This window comes from Hordeum vulgare, chromosome 2H, assembly GCF_904849725.1.
Source record: "Hordeum vulgare subsp. vulgare chromosome 2H, MorexV3_pseudomolecules_assembly, whole genome shotgun sequence".
Taxonomy (NCBI): domain Eukaryota; kingdom Viridiplantae; phylum Streptophyta; class Magnoliopsida; order Poales; family Poaceae; genus Hordeum; species Hordeum vulgare.
In genome coordinates, this window is record NC_058519.1 from 577,915,676 (window position 1) to 577,930,675 (window position 15,000).

The 15,000-nt window shown below is 45.7% G+C and overlaps 21 non-coding genes and 4 pseudogenes across 21 annotated transcripts in view; all 25 read left to right on the forward strand.

Moving 5' to 3' along the window:
• LOC123433057 overlaps positions 1-86 on the forward strand; it is a 116-nt gene extending 30 nt beyond the window's left edge. Inside the window, exon 1 of the ribosomal RNA XR_006624613.1 lies at positions 1-86. This exon is cut by the window's left edge and continues 30 nt beyond it. This is a non-coding gene — a ribosomal RNA (5S ribosomal RNA).
• Positions 87-460: 374 nt separating this feature from the next.
• On the forward strand, positions 461-579 carry LOC123435224. The gene has a single exon (XR_006626482.1). It is a non-coding gene; the product is annotated as a 5S ribosomal RNA (ribosomal RNA).
• Positions 580-959: 380 nt separating this feature from the next.
• Positions 960-1,078, forward strand: LOC123431958. Its single transcript, XR_006623563.1, has one exon. It is a non-coding gene; the product is annotated as a 5S ribosomal RNA (ribosomal RNA).
• A 389-nt stretch (positions 1,079-1,467) lies between these two features.
• Positions 1,468-1,586, forward strand: LOC123433259. Its single transcript, XR_006624792.1, has one exon. It is a non-coding gene; the product is annotated as a 5S ribosomal RNA (ribosomal RNA).
• A 690-nt stretch (positions 1,587-2,276) lies between these two features.
• On the forward strand, positions 2,277-2,378 carry LOC123433438 (annotated as a pseudogene).
• A 356-nt stretch (positions 2,379-2,734) lies between these two features.
• On the forward strand, positions 2,735-2,853 carry LOC123432047. Its single transcript, XR_006623648.1, has one exon. It is a non-coding gene; the product is annotated as a 5S ribosomal RNA (ribosomal RNA).
• Positions 2,854-3,224: 371 nt separating this feature from the next.
• Positions 3,225-3,343, forward strand: LOC123433375. Its single transcript, XR_006624890.1, has one exon. It is a non-coding gene; the product is annotated as a 5S ribosomal RNA (ribosomal RNA).
• A 1,073-nt stretch (positions 3,344-4,416) lies between these two features.
• LOC123433441 lies at positions 4,417-4,539 on the forward strand (annotated as a pseudogene).
• Positions 4,540-5,280: 741 nt separating this feature from the next.
• Positions 5,281-5,396, forward strand: LOC123433058. The gene has a single exon (XR_006624615.1). It is a non-coding gene; the product is annotated as a 5S ribosomal RNA (ribosomal RNA).
• A 371-nt stretch (positions 5,397-5,767) lies between these two features.
• Positions 5,768-5,886, forward strand: LOC123435226. The gene has a single exon (XR_006626483.1). It is a non-coding gene; the product is annotated as a 5S ribosomal RNA (ribosomal RNA).
• Positions 5,887-6,266: 380 nt separating this feature from the next.
• LOC123431959 lies at positions 6,267-6,385 on the forward strand. Its single transcript, XR_006623564.1, has one exon. It is a non-coding gene; the product is annotated as a 5S ribosomal RNA (ribosomal RNA).
• A 383-nt stretch (positions 6,386-6,768) lies between these two features.
• Positions 6,769-6,887, forward strand: LOC123433260. The gene has a single exon (XR_006624793.1). It is a non-coding gene; the product is annotated as a 5S ribosomal RNA (ribosomal RNA).
• Positions 6,888-7,589: 702 nt separating this feature from the next.
• LOC123433439 lies at positions 7,590-7,691 on the forward strand (annotated as a pseudogene).
• A 356-nt stretch (positions 7,692-8,047) lies between these two features.
• LOC123432048 lies at positions 8,048-8,166 on the forward strand. The gene has a single exon (XR_006623649.1). It is a non-coding gene; the product is annotated as a 5S ribosomal RNA (ribosomal RNA).
• A 377-nt stretch (positions 8,167-8,543) lies between these two features.
• On the forward strand, positions 8,544-8,662 carry LOC123433261. The gene has a single exon (XR_006624794.1). It is a non-coding gene; the product is annotated as a 5S ribosomal RNA (ribosomal RNA).
• Positions 8,663-9,722: 1,060 nt separating this feature from the next.
• Positions 9,723-9,824, forward strand: LOC123433440 (annotated as a pseudogene).
• A 410-nt stretch (positions 9,825-10,234) lies between these two features.
• Positions 10,235-10,353, forward strand: LOC123438850. Its single transcript, XR_006629967.1, has one exon. It is a non-coding gene; the product is annotated as a 5S ribosomal RNA (ribosomal RNA).
• Positions 10,354-10,745: 392 nt separating this feature from the next.
• On the forward strand, positions 10,746-10,864 carry LOC123438851. Its single transcript, XR_006629968.1, has one exon. It is a non-coding gene; the product is annotated as a 5S ribosomal RNA (ribosomal RNA).
• Positions 10,865-11,851: 987 nt separating this feature from the next.
• On the forward strand, positions 11,852-11,970 carry LOC123433171. Its single transcript, XR_006624716.1, has one exon. It is a non-coding gene; the product is annotated as a 5S ribosomal RNA (ribosomal RNA).
• A 389-nt stretch (positions 11,971-12,359) lies between these two features.
• LOC123432514 lies at positions 12,360-12,478 on the forward strand. The gene has a single exon (XR_006624092.1). It is a non-coding gene; the product is annotated as a 5S ribosomal RNA (ribosomal RNA).
• A 353-nt stretch (positions 12,479-12,831) lies between these two features.
• On the forward strand, positions 12,832-12,950 carry LOC123433326. The gene has a single exon (XR_006624852.1). It is a non-coding gene; the product is annotated as a 5S ribosomal RNA (ribosomal RNA).
• Positions 12,951-13,312: 362 nt separating this feature from the next.
• Positions 13,313-13,431, forward strand: LOC123433102. Its single transcript, XR_006624655.1, has one exon. It is a non-coding gene; the product is annotated as a 5S ribosomal RNA (ribosomal RNA).
• Positions 13,432-13,799: 368 nt separating this feature from the next.
• LOC123433368 lies at positions 13,800-13,918 on the forward strand. The gene has a single exon (XR_006624884.1). It is a non-coding gene; the product is annotated as a 5S ribosomal RNA (ribosomal RNA).
• A 362-nt stretch (positions 13,919-14,280) lies between these two features.
• On the forward strand, positions 14,281-14,399 carry LOC123432609. The gene has a single exon (XR_006624184.1). It is a non-coding gene; the product is annotated as a 5S ribosomal RNA (ribosomal RNA).
• Positions 14,400-14,779: 380 nt separating this feature from the next.
• Positions 14,780-14,898, forward strand: LOC123433327. Its single transcript, XR_006624853.1, has one exon. It is a non-coding gene; the product is annotated as a 5S ribosomal RNA (ribosomal RNA).
• Positions 14,899-15,000: the final 102 nt, after the last annotated feature.

A 15,000-nucleotide genomic window follows, 5' to 3' on the forward strand; every position in this document is an offset into this window, starting at 1 on the left:
GATCCCATGAGAACTCCGAAGTTAAGCGTGCTTGGGCGAGAGTAGTACTGGGATGGGTGACCTAGGAAGTCCTCGTGTTGCATTCCCCTTTTTAAATATATTTTTGCGCCACGTGACAAGGATGACGCGGGAGCGTGATCGATATGACCTCGTTTTCTTATTTATGACGATTACTAGATTTCTTATTTTTGACGTTTGTGATATGTTTTAGCTTGCCCCTCCCGTGTCCATTGCCACATTTGCCTCGACAACGGAGACGAGTTTAACACAAGAATTTCACCGCTCCCTCTCTACCCCGACAACACGAGCACCGCCACGACCTCTGTGACTTTTCCCACCGCGCTTGACACCCAACGACTAGTAGTAGTAGTAGTAGTAGTAGTAGTAGTAGTAGTAGTAGTAGTAGTAGTAGTAGTAGTAGTAGGGGCAAGCATAAGGAACAAATAGATAGTTGCATGTCGGATGCGATCATACCAGCACTAAAGCACCGGATCCCATCAGAACTCCGAAGTTAAACGTGCTTGGGCGAGAGTAGTACTAGGATGGGTGACCTCCTGGGAAGTCCTCGTGTTGCATTCCCCTTTTTAAATATATTTTTGCGCCACGTGACAAGGATGACGTGGGAGCGTGATCTATATGACATCGTTTTCTTATTTTTGACGTTTACTAGTTTTCTTATTTTTGACGTTTGTGATATGTTTTAGCTTGCCCCTCCCGTGTCCATTGCCACATTTGCCTCGACAAAGGAGACGAGTTTAACACAAGAATTTTAACGCTCCCTCTCTACCACGACAACAGAAGCACCGCCACAACCTCTGTGACTTTTCCCACCGCGCTTGACACCCAACGACTAGTAGTAGTAGTAGTAGTAGTAGTAGTAGTAGTAGTAGTAGTAGTAGTAGTATGAGTAGTAGTAGTAGTAGGGGCAAGCATAAGGAACAAATAGATAGTTGCATGTCGGATGCGATCATACCAGCACTAAAGCACCGGATCCCATGAGAACTCCGAAGTTAAGCATGCTTGGGCGAGAGTAGTACTAGGATGGGTGACCTCCTAGGAAGTCCTCGTGTTGCATTCCCCTTTCTAAATATAGTTTTGCGCCACGTGACAAGGATGACACGGGAGCGTGATCTATATGACCTCGTTTTCTTATTTTTGACGATTACTAGTTTTCTTATTTTTGACGTTTGTGATATGTTTTAGCTTGCCCCTCCCGTGTCCATTGCCACATTTGCCTCGACAACGGAGACGAGTTTAACACAAGAATTTCACCGCTCCCTCTCTACCATGAAAACACAAGCACCGCCACGACCTCTGTGACTTTTCCCACCGCGCTTGACACCCAATGACTAGTAGTAGTAGTAGTAGTAGTAGTAGTAGTAGTAGTAGTAGTAGTAGTAGTACGAGTAGTAGTATGAGTAGTAGTAGTAGGGGCAAGCATAAGGAACAAATAGATAGTTGCATGTCGGATGCGATCATACCAGCGCTAAAGCACCGGATCCCATGAGAACTCCGAAGTTAATCGTGCTTGGGCAAGAGTAGTACTAGGATGGGTGACCTCTTGGGAAGTCCTCCTGTTGCATTCCCCTTTTTAAATATATTTTTGCGCCACGTGACAAGGCTGACGCGGCAGCGTGATCTATATGACCTTGTTTTCTTATTTTTGACGATTACTAGTTTTCTTATTTTTGACGTTTGTGATATGTTTTAGCTTGCCCCTCCCGTGTCCATTGCCACATTTGCCTCGACAACGGAGACGAGTTTAACACAAGAATTTCACCGCTCCCTCTCTACCCCGACAACACGAGCACCGCCACGACCTCTGTGACTTTTCCCACCGCGCTTGACACCCAACGACTAGGATGGGTGACCTCCTGGGAAGTCCTCGTGTTGCATTCCCCTTTTTAAATAAATTTTTGCGCCACGTGACAAGGATGACGCGGGAGCGTGATCTATATGACATCGTTTTCTTATTTTTGACGTTTACTAGTTTTCTTATTTTTGACGTTTGTGATATGTTTTAGCTTGCCCCTCCCGTGTCCATTGCCACATTTGCCTCGACAAAGGAGGCGAGTTTAACACAAGAATTTCACCGCTCCCTCTCTACCCCGACAACACAAGCACCGCCACGACCTCTGTGACTTTTCCCACCGCGCTTGACACCCAACGACTAGTAGTAGTAGTAGTAGTAGTAGTAGTAGTAGTAGTAGTAGTAGTAGTATGAGTAGTAGTAGTAGTAGGGGCAAGCATAAGGAACAAATATATAGTTGCATGTCGGATGCGATCATACCAGCACTAAAGCACCGGATCCCATCAGAACTCCGAAGTTAAGCGTGCTTGGGCGAGAGTAGTACGAGGAAGTCCTCGTGTTGCATTCCCCTTTTTAAATATATTTTTGCGCCACGTGACAAGGATGACGCGGGAGCGTGATCTATATGACCTCGTTTTCTTATTTTTGACGATTGCTAGTTTTCTTATTTTTGACGTTTGTGATATGTTTTAGCTTGCCCCTCCCGTGTCCATTGCCACATTTGCCTCGACAACGGAGACGAGTTTAACACAAGAATTTCACCGCTCCCTCTCTACCCCGACAACACGAGCACCGCCACGACCTGTGTGACTTTTCCCACCGCGCTTGACACCCAACGACTAGTAGTAGTAGTAGTAGTAGTAGTAGTAGTAGTAGTACTAGTAGTAGGGGCAAGCATAAGAAACAAATAGATAGTTGCATGTTGGATGCGATCATACCAGCACGAAAGCACCGGATCCCATCAAAACTCCGAAGTTAAGCGTACTTGGGCGAGAGTAGTACTAGGATGGGTGACCTACTGGGAAGTCCTCGTGTTGCATTCCCCTTTTTAAATATATTTTTGCGCCACGTGACAAGGATGACGCGGGAGCGTGATCTATATGACCTCGTTTTCTTATTTTTGACGATTACTAGTTTTCTTATTTTTGACGTGTGTGATATGTTTTAGCTTGCCCCTCCCGTGTCCATTGCCACATTTGCCTCGACAACGGAGACGAGTTTAACACAAGAATTTCACCGCTCCCTCTCTACCCCGACAACACGAGCACCGCCACGACCTCTGTGACTTTTCCCACCGCGCTTGACACCCAACGACTAGTAGTAGTAGTAGTAGTAGTAGTAGTAGTAGTACGAGTAGTAGTATGAGTAGTAGTAGTAGGGGCAAGCATAAGGAACAAATAGATAGTTGTATGTCGGATGCGATCATACCAACGCTAAAGCACCGGATCCCATGAGAACTCCGAAGTTAATCGTGCTTGGGCAAGAGTAGTACTAGGATGGGTGACCTCTTGGGAAGTCCTCCTGTTGCATTCCCCTTTTTAAATATATTTTTGCGCCACGTGACAAGGCTGACGCGGCAGCGTGATCTATATGACCTTGTTTTCTTATTTTTGACGATTACTAGTTTTCTTATTTTTGACGTTTGTGATATGTTTTAGCTTGCCCCTCCCGTGTCCATTGCCACATTTGCCTCGACAACGGAGACGAGTTTAACACAAGAATTTCACCGCTCCCTCTCTACCCCGACAACACGAGCACCGCCACGACCTCTGTGACTTTTCCCACCGCGCTTGACACCCAACGACTAGGATGGGTGACCTCCTGGGAAGTCCTCGTGTTGCATTCCCCTTTTTAAATAAATTTTTGCGCCACGTGACAAGGCTGACGCGGCAGCGTGATCTATATGACCTTGTTTTCTTATTTTTGACGATTACTAGTTTTCTTATTTTTGACGTTTGTGATATGTTTTAGCTTGCCCCTCCCGTGTCCATTGCCACATTTGCCTCGACAACGGAGACGAGTTTAACACAAGAATTTCACCGCTCCCTCTCTACCCCGACAACACGAGCACCGCCACGACCTCTGTGACTTTTCCCACCGCGCTTGACACCCAACGACTAGGATGGGTGACCTCCTGGGAAGTCCTCGTGTTGCATTCCCCTTTTTAAATATATTTTTGCGCCACGTGACAAGGATGGCGCGGGAGCGTGATCTATATTACATCGTTTTCTTATTTTTGACGTTTACTAGTTTTCTTATTTTTGACGTTTGTGATATGTTTTAGCTTGCCCCTCCCGTGTCCATTGCCACATTTGCCTCGACAACGGAGACGAGTTTAACACAAGAATTTCACCGCTCCCTCTCTACCACGACAACACAAGCACCGCCACGACCTTTGTGAGTTTTCCCACCGCGCTTGACACCCAACGACTAGTAGTAGTAGTAGTAGTAGTAGTAGTAGTAGTAGTAGTAGTATGAGTAGTAGTAGTAGTAGTAGTAGTAGTAGTATGAGTAGTAGTAGTAGTAGTAGTAGTAGTAGTAGTAGTAGTGAGTAGTAGTAGTAGTAGTAGGGGCAAGCATAAGGAACAAATAGATAGTTGCATGTCGGATCCGATCATACCAGCACTAAAGCACCAGATCCCATCAGAACTCCGAAGTTAAGCGTGCTTGGGCGAGAGTAGTACTAGGATGGGTGACCTCGTGGGAAGTCTGACGCGGGAGCGTGATCCATATGACCTCGTTTTCTTATTTTTGACGATTACTAGTTTTCTTATTTTTGACGTTTGTGATATGTTTTAGCTTGCCCCTCCCGTGTCCACTGCCACATTTGCCTCGACAACGGAGACGAGTTTAACACAAGAATTTCACCGCTCCCTCTCTATCCCGACAACACGGGCACCGCCACGACCTCTGTGACTTTTCCCACCGCGCTTGACACCCAACGACTAGGATGGGTGACCTCCTGGGAGGTCCTCGTGTTGCATTCCCCTTTTTAAATATATTTTTGCGCCACATGACAAGGATGACGCGGGAGCGTGATCTATATGACATCGTTTTCTTATTTTTGACGTTTACTAGTTTTCTTATTTTTGACGTTTGTGATATGTTTTAGCTTGCCCCTCCCGTGTCCATTGCCACATTTGCCTCGACAACGGAGACGAGTTTAAGACAAGAATTTCACCGCTCCCTCTCTACCCCGACAACACGAGCACCGCCACGACCTCTGTGACTTTTCCCACCGCGCTTGACACCCAACGCGCTTGACACCCAACGAGTAGTAGTAGTAGTAGTAGTGGTAGTAGTAGTGGTAGTAGTAGTGGTAGTAGTAGTGGTAGTAGTAGTGGTAGTAGTAGTGGTAGTAGTAGTGGTAGTAGTAGTAGTAGTAGTAGTAGTAGTAGTAGTAGTAGTAGTAGTATGAGTAGTAGTAGTAGTAGGGGCAAGCATAAGGAACAAATAGATAGTTGCATGTCGGATGCGATCATACCAGCACTAAAGCACCGGATCCCATGAGAACTCCGAAGTTAAGCGTGCTTGGGCGAGAGTAGTACTGGGATGGGTGACCTAGGAAGTCCTCGTGTTGCATTCCCCTTTTTAAATATATTTTTGCGCCACGTGACAAGGATGACGCGGGAGCGTGATCGATATGACCTCGTTTTCTTATTTATGACGATTACTAGATTTCTTATTTTTGACGTTTGTGATATGTTTTAGCTTGCCCCTCCCGTGTCCATTGCCACATTTGCCTCGACAACGGAGACGAGTTTAACACAAGAATTTCACCGCTCCCTCTCTACCCCGACAACACGAGCACCGCCACGACCTCTGTGACTTTTCCCACCGCGCTTGACACCCAACGACTAGTAGTAGTAGTAGTAGTAGTAGTAGTAGTAGTAGTAGTAGTAGTAGTAGTAGTAGTAGTAGGGGCAAGCATAAGGAACAAATAGATAGTTGCATGTCGGATGCGATCATACCAGCACTAAAGCACCGGATCCCATCAGAACTCCGAAGTTAAACGTGCTTGGGCGAGAGTAGTACTAGGATGGGTGACCTCCTGGGAAGTCCTCGTGTTGCATTCCCCTTTTTAAATATATTTTTGCGCCACGTGACAAGGATGACGTGGGAGCGTGATCTATATGACATCGTTTTCTTATTTTTGACGTTTACTAGTTTTCTTATTTTTGACGTTTGTGATATGTTTTAGCTTGCCCCTCCCGTGTCCATTGCCACATTTGCCTCGACAAAGGAGACGAGTTTAACACAAGAATTTCAACGCTCCCTCTCTACCACGACAACAGAAGCACCGCCACAACCTCTGTGACTTTTCCCACCGCGCTTGACACCCAACGACTAGTAGTAGTAGTAGTAGTAGTAGTAGTAGTAGTAGTAGTAGTAGTAGTAGTATGAGTAGTAGTAGTAGTAGGGGCAAGCATAAGGAACAAATAGATAGTTGCATGTCGGATGCGATCATACCAGCACTAAAGCACCGGATCCCATGAGAACTCCGAAGTTAAGCATGCTTGGGCGAGAGTAGTACTAGGATGGGTGACCTCCTAGGAAGTCCTCGTGTTGCATTCCCCTTTCTAAATATAGTTTTGCGCCACGTGACAAGGATGACACGGGAGCGTGATCTATATGACCTCGTTTTCTTATTTTTGACGATTACTAGTTTTCTTATTTTTGACGTTTGTGATATGTTTTAGCTTGCCCCTCCCGTGTCCATTGCCACATTTGCCTCGACAACGGAGACGAGTTTAACACAAGAATTTCACCGCTCCCTCTCTACCATGAAAACACAAGCACCGCCACGACCTCTGTGACTTTTCCCACCGCGCTTGACACCCAATGACTAGTAGTAGTAGTAGTAGTAGTAGTAGTAGTAGTAGTAGTAGTAGTACGAGTAGTAGTATGAGTAGTAGTAGTAGGGGCAAGCATAAGGAACAAATAGATAGTTGCATGTCGGATGCGATCATACCAGCGCTAAAGCACCGGATCCCATGAGAACTCCGAAGTTAATCGTGCTTGGGCAAGAGTAGTACTAGGATGGGTGACCTCTTGGGAAGTCCTCCTGTTGCATTCCCCTTTTTAAATATATTTTTGCGCCACGTGACAAGGCTGACGCGGCAGCGTGATCTATATGACCTTGTTTTCTTATTTTTGACGATTACTAGTTTTCTTATTTTTGACGTTTGTGATATGTTTTAGCTTGCCCCTCCCGTGTCCATTGCCACATTTGCCTCGACAACGGAGACGAGTTTAACACAAGAATTTCACCGCTCCCTCTCTACCCCGACAACACGAGCACCGCCACGACCTCTGTGACTTTTCCCACCGCGCTTGACACCCAACGACTAGGATGGGTGACCTCCTGGGAAGTCCTCGTGTTGCATTCCCCTTTTTAAATAAATTTTTGCGCCACATGACAAGGATGACGCGGGAGCGTGATCTATATGACATCGTTTTCTTATTTTTGACGTTTACTAGTTTTCTTATTTTTGACGTTTGTGATATGTTTTAGCTTGCCCCTCCCGTGTCCATTGCCACATTTGCCTCGACAAAGGAGGCGAGTTTAACACAAGAATTTCACCGCTCCCTCTCTACCCCGACAACACAAGCACCGCCACGACCTCTGTGACTTTTCCCACCGCGCTTGACACCCAACGACTAGTAGTAGTAGTAGTAGTAGTAGTAGTAGTAGTAGTAGTAGTAGTAGTAGTAGTAGTAGTATGAGTAGTAGTAGTAGTAGGGGCAAGCATAAGGAACAAATATATAGTTGCATGTCGGATGCGATCATACCAGCACTAAAGCACCGGATCCCATCAGAACTCCGAAGTTAAGCGTGCTTGGGCGAGAGTAGTACGAGGAAGTCCTCGTGTTGCATTCCCCTTTTTAAATATATTTTTGCGCCACGTGACAAGGATGACGCGGGAGCGTGATCTATATGACCTCGTTTTCTTATTTTTGACGATTGCTAGTTTTCTTATTTTTGACGTTTGTGATATGTTTTAGCTTGCCCCTCCCGTGTCCATTGCCACATTTGCCTCGACAACGGAGACGAGTTTAACACAAGAATTTCACCGCTCCCTCTCTACCCCGACAACACGAGCACCGCCACGACCTGTGTGACTTTTCCCACCGCGCTTGACACCCAACGACTAGTAGTAGTAGTAGTAGTAGTAGTAGTAGTAGTAGTACTAGTAGTAGGGGCAAGCATAAGAAACAAATAGATAGTTGCATGTTGGATGCGATCATACCAGCACGAAAGCACCGGATCCCATCAAAACTCCGAAGTTAAGCGTACTTGGGCGAGAGTAGTACTAGGATGGGTGACCTACTGGGAAGTCCTCGTGTTGCATTCCCCTTTTTAAATATATTTTTGCGCCACGTGACAAGGATGACGCGGGAGCGTGATCTATATGACCTCGTTTTCTTATTTTTGACGATTACTAGTTTTCTTATTTTTGACGTGTGTGATATGTTTTAGCTTGCCCCTCCCGTGTCCATTGCCACATTTGCCTCGACAACGGAGACGAGTTTAACACAAGAATTTCACCGCTCCCTCTCTACCCCGACAACACGAGCACCGCCACGACCTCTGTGACTTTTCCCACCGCGCTTGACACCCAACGACTAGTAGTAGTAGTAGTAGTAGTAGTAGTAGTAGTAGTAGTACGAGTAGTAGTATGAGTAGTAGTAGTAGGGGCAAGCATAAGGAACAAATAGATAGTTGTATGTCGGATGCGATCATACCAGCGCTAAAGCACCGGATCCCATGAGAACTCCGAAGTTAATCGTGCTTGGGCAAGAGTAGTACTAGGATGGGTGACCTCTTGGGAAGTCCTCCTGTTGCATTCCCCTTTTTAAATATATTTTTGCGCCACGTGACAAGGCTGACGCGGCAGCGTGATCTATATGACCTTGTTTTCTTATTTTTGACGATTACTAGTTTTCTTATTTTTGACGTTTGTGATATGTTTTAGCTTGCCCCTCCCGTGTCCATTGCCACATTTGCCTCGACAACGGAGACGAGTTTAACACAAGAATTTCACCGCTCCCTCTCTACCCCGACAACACGAGCACCGCCACGACCTCTGTGACTTTTCCCACCGCGCTTGACACCCAACGACTAGGATGGGTGACCTCCTGGGAAGTCCTCGTGTTGCATTCCCCTTTTTAAATAAATTTTTGCGCCACGTGACAAGGCTGACGCGGCAGCGTGATCTATATGACCTTGTTTTCTTATTTTTGACGATTACTAGTTTTCTTATTTTTGACGTTTGTGATATGTTTTAGCTTGCCCCTCCCGTGTCCATTGCCACATTTGCCTCGACAACGGAGACGAGTTTAACACAAGAATTTCACCGCTCCCTCTCTACCCCGACAATACGAGCACCGCCACGACCTCTGTGACTTTTCCCACCGCGCTTGACACCCAACGACTAGGATGGGTGACCTCCTGGGAAGTCCTCGTGTTGCATTCCCCTTTTTAAATAAATTTTTGCGCCACGTGACAAGGATGACGCGGGAGCGTGATCTATATGACATCGTTTTCTTATTTTTGACGTTTACTAGTTTTCTTATTTTTGACGTTTGTGATATGTTTTAGCTTGCCCCTCCCGTGTCCATTGCCACATTTGCCTCGACAAAGGAGGCGAGTTTAACACAAGAATTTCACCGCTCCCTCTCTACCCCGACAACACAAGCACCGCCACGACCTCTGTGACTTTTCCCACCGCGCTTGACACCCAACGACTAGTAGTAGTAGTAGTAGTAGTAGTAGTAGTAGTAGTAGTAGTAGTAGTAGTAGTAGTAGTAGTAGTAGTAGTAGTAGTAGTAGTAGTAGTAGTAGTAGTAGTAGTATGAGTAGTAGTAGTAGTAGGGGCAAGCATAAGGAACAAATATATAGTTGCATGTCGGATGCGATCATACCAGCACTAAAGCACCGGATCCCATCAGAACTCCGAAGTTAAGCGTGCTTGGGCGAGAGTAGTACGAGGAAGTCCTCGTGTTGCATTCCCCTTTTTAAATATATTTTTGCGCCACGTGACAAGGATGACGCGGGAGCGTGATCTATATGACCTTGTTTTCTTATTTTTGACGATTGCTAGTTTTCTTATTTTTGACGTTTGTGATATGTTTTAGCTTGCCCCTCCCGTGTCCATTGCCACATTTGCCTCGACAACGGAGACGAGTTTAACACAAGAATTTCACCGCTCCCTCTCTACCCCGACAACACGAGCACCGCCACGACCTCTGTGACTTTTCCCACCGCGCTTGACACCCAACGACTAGTAGTAGTAGTAGTAGTAGTAGTAGTAGTAGTAGTAGTAGTAGTAGTAGTAGTAGTAGTACTAGTAGTAGTAGTAGTAGTAGTAGTAGTACTAGTAGTAGGGGCAAGCATAAGAAACAAATAGATAGTTGCATGTTGGATGCGATCATACCAGCACGAAACCACCGGATCCCATCAAAACTCCGAAGTTAAGCGTGCTTGGGCGAGAGTAGTACTAGGATGGGTGACCTACTGGGAAGTCCTCGTGTTGCATTCCCCTTTTTAAATATATTTTTGCGCCACGTGACAAGGATGACGCGGGAGCGTGATCTATATGACCTCGTTTTCTTATTTTTGACGATTACTAGTTTTCTTATTTTTGACGTTTGTGATATGTTTTAGCTTGCCCCTCCTGTGTCCATTGCCACATTTGCCTCGACAACGGAGACGAGTTTAACACAAGAATTTCACCGCTCCCTCTCTACCCCGACAACACGAGCACCGCCACGACCTCTGTGACTTTTCCCACCGCGCTTGACACCCAACGACTAGTAGTAGTAGTAGTAGTAGTAGTAGTAGTAGTAGTAGTAGTAGTAGTAGTAGTAGTAGTAGTAGTAGTAGTACTAGTAGTAGGGGCAAGCATAAGAAACAAATAGATAGTTGCATGTTGGATGCGATCATACCAGCACGAAACCACCGGATCCCATCAAAACTCCGAAGTTAAGCGTGCTTGGGCGAGAGTAGTACTAGGATGGGTGACCTACTGGGAAGTCCTCGTGTTGCATTCCCCTTTTTAAATATATTTTTGCGCCACGTGACAAGGATGACGCGGGAGCGTGATCTATATGACCTCGTTTTCTTATTTTTGACGATTACTAGTTTTCTTATTTTTGACGTTTGTGATATGTTTTAGCTTGCCCCTCCTGTGTCCATTGCCACATTTGCCTCGACAACGGAGACGAGTTTAACACAAGAATTTCACCGCTCCCTCTCTACCCCGACAACACGAGCACCGCCACGACCTCTGTGACTTTTCCCACCGCGCTTGACACCCAACGACTAGGATGGGTGACCTCCTGGGAAGTCCTCGTGTTGCATTCACCTTTTTTAATAAATTTTTGCGCCACGTGACAAGGATGACGCGGGAGCGTGATCTATATGACATCGTTTTCTTATTTTTGACGTTTACTAGTTTTCTTATTTTTGACGTTTGTGATATGTTTTAGCTTGCCTCTCCCGTGTCCATTGCCATATTTGCCTCGACAACGGAGACGAGTTTAAGACAAGAATTTCACCGCTCCCTCTCTACCGCGACAACACAAGTACCGCCACGACCTCTGTGACTTTTCCCACCGCGCTTGACACCCAACGACTAGTAGTAGTAGTAGTAGTAGTAGTAGTAGTAGTAGTAGTAGTAGTAGTAGTAGTAGTAGTATGAGTAGTAGTAGTAGTAGTAGTAGTAGTATGAGTAGTAGTAGTAGTAGTAGTAGTATGAGTAGTAGTAGTAGTAGTATGAGTAGTAGTAGTAGTAGTATGAGTAGTAGTAGTAGTAGCATGAGTAGTAGTAGTAGTAGTAGTATGAGTAGTAGTAGTAGTAGTAGTATGAGTAGTAGTAGTAGTATGAGTAGTAGTAGTAGTAGTATGAGTAGTAGTAGTAGTAGTAGTATGAGTAGTAGTAGTAGTAGTAGTAGTATGAGTAGTAGTAGTAGTAGTAGTAGTATGAGTAGTAGTAGTAGTAGGGGCAAGCATAAGGAACAAATAGATAGTTGCATGTCGGATGCGATCATACCATCACTAAAGCACCGGATCCCATCAGAACTCCGAAGTTAAGCGTGCTTGGGCGAGAGTAGTACTAGGATGGGTGACCTTCTGGGAAGTCCTTGTGTTCCATACCCCTTTTTAAATATATTTTTACGCCACGTGACAAGGATGACGCGGGAGCGTGATCTATATGACCTCGTTTTCTTATTTTTGACGATTACTAGTTTTCTTATTTTTGACGTTTGTGATATGTTTTAGCTTGCCCCTCCCGTGTCCATTGCCACATTTGCCTCGACAACGGAGACGAGTTTAACACAAGAATTTCACCGCTCCCTCTCTACCCCGACAACACGAGCACCGCCACGACCTCTGTGACTTTTCCCACCGCCCTTGACACCCAACGACTAGTTGTAGTAGTAGTAGTAGTAGTAGTAGTAGTAGTAGTAGTAGTAGTAGTAGTAGTAGTAGTAGTAGTAGTAGTAGTAGGGGCAAGCATAAGGAACAAATAGATAGTTGCATGTCGGATGCGATCATACCAGCACTAAAGCACCGGATCCCATCAGAACTCCGAAGTTAAGCGTGGTTGGGCGAGAGTAGTACTAGGATGGGTGACCTCCTGGGAAGTCCTCATGTTGCATTCCCCTTTTTAAATATATTCTTGCGCCATGTGACAAGGATGACGCGGGAGCGTGATCTATATGACCTCGTTTTCTTATTTTTGACGATTACTAGTTTTCTTATTTTTGACGTTTGTGATATGTTTTAGCTTGCCCCTCCCGTGTCCATTGCCACATTTGCCTCGACAACGGAGACGAGTTTAACACAAGAATTTCACCGCTCCCTCTCTACCTCGACAACACGAGCACCGCCACGACCTCCATGACTTTTCCCACCGCGCTTGGCACCCAACGACTAGTTGTAGTAGTAGTAGTAGTAGTAGTAGTAGTAGTAGTAGTAGGGGCAAGCATAAGGAACAAATAGATAGTTGCATGTCGGATGCGATCATACCAGCACCAAAGCACCGGATCCCATCAGAACTCCGAAGTTAAGCGTGGTTGGGCGAGAGAATTACTAGGATGGGTGAGCTCCTGGGAAGTCCTCGTGTTGCATTCCCCTTTTTAAATATATTTTTGCGCCACGTGACAAGGATGACGCGGGAGCATGATCTATATGACATCGTTTTCTTATTTTTGACGTTTACTAGTTTTCTTATTTTTGACGTTTGTGATATGTTTTAGCTTACCCCTCCCGTGTCCATTGCCACATTTGCCTCGACAACGGAGACGAGTTTAACACAAGAATTTCACCGCTCCCTCTCTACCACGACAACACAAGCACCGCAACGACCTCTGTGACTTTTCCCACCGCGCTTGACACCCAACGACTAGTTGTAGTAGTAGTAGTAGTAGTAGTAGTAGTAGTAGTAGTAGTAGTAGTAGGGGCAAGCATAAGGAACAAATAGATAGTTGCATGTCGGATGCGATCATACCAGCACTAAAGCACAGGATCCCATCAGAACTCCGAAGTTAAGCGTGGTTGGGCGAGAGTAGTACTAGGATGGGTGACCTCCTGGGAAGTCCTCATGTTGCATTCCCCTTTTTAAATATATTCTTGCGCCACGTGACAAGGATGACGCGGGAGCGTGATCTATATGACCTCGTTTTCTTATTTTTGACGATTACTAGTTTTCTTATTTTTGACGTTTGTGATATGTTTTAGCTTGCCCCTCCCGTGTCCATTGCCACATTTGCCTCGACAACGGAGACGAGTTTAACACAAGAATTTCACCGCTCCCTCTCTACCTCGACAACACGAGCACCGCCACGACCTCCATGACTTTTCCCACCGCGCTTGACACCCAACGACTAGTTGTAGTAGTAGTAGTAGTAGTAGTAGTAGTAGTAGTAGTAGTAGTAGTAGTAGTAGGGGCAAGCATAAGGAACAAATAGATAGTTGCATGTCGGATGCGATCATACCAGCACCAAAGCACCGGATCCCATCAGAACTCCGAAGTTAAGCGTGGTTGGGCGAGAGAATTACTAGGATGGGTGAGCTCCTGGGAAGTCCTCGCGTTGCATTCCCCTTTTTAAATATATTTTTGCGCCACGTGACAAGGATGACGCGGGAGCGTGATCTATATGACATCGTTTTCTTATTTTTGACGTTTACTAGTTTTCTTATTTTTGACGTTTGTGATATGTTTTAGCTTACCCCTCCCGTGTCCATTGCCACATTTGCCTCGACAACGGAGACGAGTTTAACACAAGAATTTCACCGCTCCCTCTCTACCACGACAACACAAGCACCGCCACGACCTCTGTGACTTTTCCCACCGCGCTTGACACCCAACGACTAGTTGTAGTAGTAGTAGTAGTAGTAGTAGTAGTAGTAGTAGTAGTAGTAGTAGGGGCAAGCATAAGGAACAAATAGATAGTTGCATGTCGGATGCGATCATACCAGCACTAAAGCACCGGATCCCATCAGAACTCCGAAGTTAAGCGTGGTTGGGCGAGAGTAGTACTAGGATGGGTGACCTCCTGGGAAATCCTCATGTTGCATTCCCCTTTTTTAATATATTCTTGCGCCACGTGACAAGGATGACGCGGGAGCATGATCTATATGACCTGGTTTTCTTATTTTTGACGATTACTAGTTTTCTTATTTTTGACGTTTGTGATATGTTTTAGCTTGCCCCTCTCGTGTCCATTGCCACATTTGCCTCGACAACGGAGACGAGTTTAACACAATAATTTCACCGCTCCCTCTCTACCTCGACAACACGAGCACCGCCACGACCTCCATGACTTTTCCCACCGCGCTTGACACCCAACGACTAGTTGTAGTAGTAGTAGTAGTAGTAGTAGTAGTAGTAGTAGTAGTAGTAGTAGTAGTAGTAGTAGTAGTAGGGGCAAGCATAAGGAACAAATAGATAGTTGCATGTCGGATGCGATCATACCAGCACCAAAGCACCGGATCCCATCAGAACTCCGAAGTTAAGCGTGGTTGGGCGAGAGAATTACTAGGATGGGTGAGCTCCTGGGAAGTCCTCGTGTTGCATTCCCCTTTTTAAATATATTTTTGCGCCACGTGACAAGGATGACGCGGGAGCGTGATCTATATGACATCGTTTTCTTATTTTTGACGTTTACTAGTTTTCTTATTT